We start from the raw sequence: 6,353 nt of genomic DNA, 5'->3' as shown, positions 1-6,353 counted from the left end.
GGATCGACTAAACCTTCTGGTTGCATCATATACAACTCTTCTTTAAGAAATCCATTAAGGAATGTAGTTTTTGACATCCATTTGCCAAATTTCATAAAATGTGGCAATTTGCTAACATGATTCGGACAGACTTAAGCATCGCTACGAGTGAGAAAATCTCATCGTAGTCAACACCTTGAACTTTGTCAAAAACCTTTTTCGACAAGTGTAGCTTTGTAGATAGTAACACTACTATCAACGTTCGTCTTCCTCTTGAAGATCCATTTATTTTCTATGGATTTCCGATCATCGGGCAAATTAACCAAAGTCCACACTTTGTTCTCATACATGGATCCCATCTCAGATTTCATGGCCTCAAGCCATTTCGCGGAATCTGGGCTCATCATACCTTCCTCATAGTTCGTAGGTTCGTCATGGTCAAGTAACATGACCTCCAGAACAAGATTACCGTACCACTCTGGTACGGATCTCACTCTGGTTGACCTACGAGGTTCGGTAGTAACTTGATCTGAAGTTACATGATCATCATCATTAGCTTCCTCACTAATTGGTGTAGGAGTCACAGGAACAGATTTCTGTGATGAACTACTTTCCAATAAGGGAGCAGGTACAGTTACCTCATCAAGTTCTACTTTCCTCCCACTCACTTCTTGCGAGAGAAACTCCTTCTCTAGAAAGGATCCATTCTTAGCAACGAATGTCTTGCCTTCGGATCTGTGATAGAAGGTGTACCCAACTGTCTCCTTTGGGTATCCTATGGAGACACATTTCGCCAATTTGGGTTTGAGCTTATCAGGATGAAACTTTTTCACATAAGCATCGCAACCCCAAACTTTAAGAAATGACAACTTTGGTTTCTTGCCAAAACACAGTTCATATGGCGTCGTCTCAACGGATTTAGATGGTGCCCTATTTAACGTGAATGCAACTATCTCTAATGCATAACCCCAAAACGATAGTGGTAAATCGGTAAGAGACATCATAGATTGCACCATATCTAATAAAGTACGGTTACGATGTTTGGACACACCATTACGCTGTGGTGTTCCAGGTGGCGTGAGTTGCGAAACTATTCCGCATTATTTCAAATGAAGACCAAACTCGTAACTCAAATATTCTCCTCCATGATCAGATCGTAAAAACTTTATTTTCTTGTTACGATGATTTTCCACTTCACTGTGAAATTATTTGAACTTTTCAAATGTTTCAGATTTATGTTTCATCAAGTAGATATACCCATATCTACTCAAATCATCTGTGAAGGTCAGAAAATAACGATACCTGCCGCGAGCCTCAACACTCATCGGACTGCATACATCAGTACGTATTATTTCCAACAAGTCTATTGCTCGCTCCATTGTTCCGGAGAACGGAGTCTTTAGTCATCTTGCCCATGAGGCATGGTTCGCAAGCATCAACTGATTCATAATCAAGTGATTCCAAAAGCCCATCAGCATGGATTTTCTTCATGCGCTTTACACCAATATGACCTAAACGGCAGTGCCACAAATAAGTTGCACTATCATTATTAACTTTGCATCTTTTGGCTTCAATATTATGAATATGTGTATCACTATGATTGAGATTCAATAAACCATTCACCTTGGGTGTATGACCATTGAAGGTTTTATTCATGTAAATAGAACAACAATTATTCTATAACTTTAAATGAATAACCGTATTGCAATAAACATGATCAAATCATATTCATGCTTAACGCAAACACCAAATAACATTTATTTAGGTTCAACCCTAATCCCGAAAGTATAGGGAGTGTGCGATGATGATCATATCAATCTTGGAACCACTTCCAACATCGTCACTTCACCCTTAACTAGTCTCTGTTCATTCCGCAACTCCCGTTTCGAGTTACTAATCTTAGCAACTGAACTAGTATCAAATACTAAGGGGTTGCTATAAACACTAGTAAAGTACACATCAATAACATGTATATCAAATATACCTTTCTTCACTTTGCCATCCTTCTTATCCGCCAAATACTTGGGGCTGTTCTACTTCCAGTGTCCAGTTGCTACCTCTTGAGCACTGCGTTGGTTTTCCCTTGAAGAGGAAAGGGTGATGCAGCAAAGTAGCGTAAGTATTTCCCTCAGTTTTTGAGAACTGAGGTATCAATCCAGTAGGAGGCTCCTCAAAAGTCCCACGCACCTACACAAACAAACAAGAACCTCGCAACCAACGCGATAAAGGGGTTGTCAATCCCTTCACGGTAACTTGCAAAAGTGAGATCTGATAGAGATAATAAGATAAGATAAATATTTTTGGTATTTTTATGATAAAGATTAAAAGTAAAGATTGCAAAATAAACGGTGCCAGAAATAGCTCGTTGACATGAGATTAATATGATGGAAAATAGACCCGGGGGCCATATATTTCACTAGTGGCTTCTCTCAAGATAGCATAAGTATTACGGTGGGTGAACAAATTACTATCGAGCAATTGATAGAGAAGTGCATAGTTATGAGATTATCTAGGCATGATCATGTATATAGGCATCACGTCCGTGACAAGTGGACCGAAACGATTCTGCATCTACTACCATTACTCCACACATCGACCGACTCCTGCCTGCATCTAGAGTATTAAGTTCATGAAGAATAGAGTAACACATTAAGAAAGATGACATGATGTAGAGGGATAAACTCAAGCAATATGACATAAACCCCATCTTTTATCCTCGATGGCAACAATACAATACGTGCCTTGCTTCCCCTGCTGTCACTGGGAAAGGACACCGCAAGATTGAACCCAAAGCTAAGCACTTCTCCCATTGCAAGAAAGATCAATCTAGTAGGCGAAACCAAACTGATAATTCAAAGAGACTTGCAAACATAACCAATCACACATAAAAGAATTCAGAGGAGATTCAAATATTTCTCATAGATAAACTTGATCATAAACCCACAATTCATCGGATCTCGACAAACACACCGCAAAAAGAGTTACATCGAATAGATCTCCAAGAAGATCGAGGAGAACTTTGTATTGAGATTCAAAGAGAGAGAAGAAGCCATCTAGCTAATAACTATGGACCCGAAGGTCTGTGGTAAACTACTCACAACTCATCGGAGAGGCCTTGGAGATGATGTAGAGGCCCTCCATGGTCGATTCCCCCTCCGGCGGAGCACCAGCGAAGGCTCCAAGATGGGATCTCGCGGATACAGAAGGTTGCGGCAGTTGAAATAGTTTTTCGTGGTGCTCCTGGATGTTTTCGGGGTACGTGGATATATATAGGCGAAGGAGGTAGGTCAGGGGAGCCACGAGGGGCCCACGAGGGTGGGGGCGCGCCTGTCCCCCTAGGGCGCGCCCTCTTGCCTCGTGGCCGCCTCGGCTGCTTCTTGACGTCCACTCCAAGTCTCCTGGATTGCGTTTGTTCCAAAAAGATCGCTCCCAAAGGTTTCATTCCGTTTGGACTCCGTTTGATATCCTTTCTTTTGAAACACTGAAATAGGCAAAAAACAGCAATTCGGGTTGGGCCTCCAGTTAGTAGGTTTGTCCCAAAAATGATATAAAAGTGTAAAGTAAATCCCATAAACATCCAAAACGGGTAATATAATAGCATGGAACAATCAAAAATTATAGATACGTTGGAGAGGTATCAAGCATCCCCAAGCTTAATTCCTGCTCGTCCTCGAGTAGGTAAATGATAAAAACAGAATTTTTGATGTGGAATGCTACCTAGCATATTTCTCAATGTAACTTTCTTTATTGTGGCATGAATGTTCAGATCCAAATGATTCAAAATAAGAGTTCATATTGACATAAGAGATAGTAATATTTCAAGCATACTAACAAAGTAATCATGTCTTCTCAAAATAACATGGCCAAAGAAAGTTATCCCTACAAAATCATATAGTCTGGCTATGCTCTATCTTCATCACACAAAGTATTTAATCATGCACAACCCCGATGACAAGCCAAGCAATTGTTTCATACTTTTGATGTTCTCAAACTTTTTCAATCTTCACGCAATACATGAGCGTGAGCCATGGACATAGCACTATATGTGGAATAGAATGGTGGTTGTGGAGAAGACAAAAAAGAAGAAGATAGTCTCACATCAACTAGGCATATCAACGGGCTATGGAGATGCCCATTAATAGATATCAATGTGAGTGAGTAGGGATTGCCATGCAACGGATGCACTAGAGCTATAAGTGTATGAATGCTCAAAAGAAACTAAGTGGGTGTGCATCCAACTCGCTTGCTCACAAAGACCTAGGGCATTTTGAGGAAGCCCATCATTGGAATATACAAGCCAAGTTCTATAATGTAAAATTCCCACTAGTATATGAAAGTGACAACATAGGAGACTCTCTATCATGAAGATCATGGTGCTACTTTGAAGCACAAGTGTGGTAAAAGGATAGTAACATTGTCCCTTCTCTCTTTTTCTCTCATTTTTTTCTCATTTTTTATTTTTTTTCTTTGGGTCTTTTCCTCTTTTTTATGGCCTTTTTTTTCTTTTCGTCCGGAATCTCATCCCGACTTGTGGGGGAATCATAGTCTCCATCATCCTTTCCTCACCTGGGACAATGCTCTAATAATGATGATCATCACACTTTTATTTACTTACAACTCAAAAATTACAACTCAATATTTAGAACAAAATATGACTCTATGTGAATGCCTACGGCGGTGTACCGGGATATGCAATGAATCAAGAGTGACATGTATGAAAGAATTATGAAGGTGGCTTTGCCTCAAATACGATGTCCACTACATGATCATGCAAAGCAATATGACAATGATGAAGCGTGTCATAATAAACGGAACAGTGGTCAGTTGCATGGCAATATATCTCGGAATGGCTATGGAAATGCCATAATAGGTAGGTATGGTGGCTGTTTTGAGGAAGGCATAAGGTGGGTGTATGATACCGGCGAAAGGTGTGCGATATTAGAGAAGCTAGCAATGGTGGAAGGGTGAGAGTGCGTATAATCCATGGACTCAACATTAGTCATAAAGAACTCACATACTTATTGCAAAAATCTATTAGTTATCGAAAAAAGTACTACGCGCATGCTCCTAGGGGGATAGATTGGTAGGAAAAGACCATCGCTCGTCCCCGACCGCCACTCATAAGGAGGACAATCAATAAATAAATCATGCTCTGACTTCATCACATAACGGTTCACCATACGTGCATGCTACGGGAATCACAACCTTTAACACAAGTATTTCTCAAATCCACAACTACTCAACTAGCATGACTCTAACATTACCACCTTTATATCTCAAAACAATTATCAAGCATCAAATTGATCATAGCATCCAATTCACTTCCTATGATAGATTTTTATTATACCCAACTTGGATGCCCATCATATTAGGACCAATTTTATAACCATAGCAAATACCATGCTGTTCTAAAAGACTCTCAAAATAATATAAGTGAAGCATGAGATATCAATAATTTCTACAAAATAAAACTACCGCCGTGCTCTAAAAAGTATAAGTGAAGCACTAGAGCAAAACTATCTAGCTCGAAAGATATAAGTGAAGCACATAGATTATTCTAATAAATTACAATTCATGTTGGTCTCTCCCAAAAGGTGTGTACAGCAAGGATGATTGTGTGAAAATAAAAAGTAAAGACTCATATCATACAAGACGCTCCAAGCAAAACACATATCATGTGGTGAATAAAAATATAGCTCCAAGTAAAGTTACCGGTAAACGAAGACCAAAGAGGGGATGCCTTCCGGGGCATCCCCAATCTTAGGCTTTTGGTTGTCCTTGAATTATCTTGGGGTGCCATGGGCATCCCCAAGCTTAGGCTCTTGCCACTCCTTATTCCATAGTCCATCAAATCTTTACCCAAAACATGAAAACTTCACAACACAAAACTCGACAAGAAATCTCATGAGCTCCATTAGTGCAAGAAAGAAAACCACCACATAAGGTACTGTAATGAACTCATTATTTATTTATATTGGTGTTAAACCTACTGTATTCCAACTTCTCTATGGTCCATACCCCAAAATAATAGCCATAGATTCATCAAAATAAGCAAACAACACACGAAAAAACAGAATCTGCCAAAAACAGAACAGTCTGTAGCAATCTGTAACTTTCGAATACTTCTGGAACTCCAAAAATTCTACCAAAATAGGAAATACTAGATAATTTGTTTATTGATCTACTGCAATTGGAATCAGTATTTTATCACGTTGTGATGATTTTAAACAATTGTTTTCGTGAACAGAAAGTTTCTGTCTTTTTCAGCAAGATCAAATAATTACTATCCAAGAAGATCCTATAGGTTTCACTTGGCACAAATACTAATTAAAACATAAAAACACATCTAACCAGAGGCTAGATGGATTACTTAT

This window comes from Triticum aestivum, chromosome 5D (assembly GCF_018294505.1).
Source record: "Triticum aestivum cultivar Chinese Spring chromosome 5D, IWGSC CS RefSeq v2.1, whole genome shotgun sequence".
Taxonomy (NCBI): Eukaryota; Viridiplantae; Streptophyta; class Magnoliopsida; order Poales; family Poaceae; genus Triticum; species Triticum aestivum.
Note: the sequence above shows the minus strand (reverse complement) of the source record.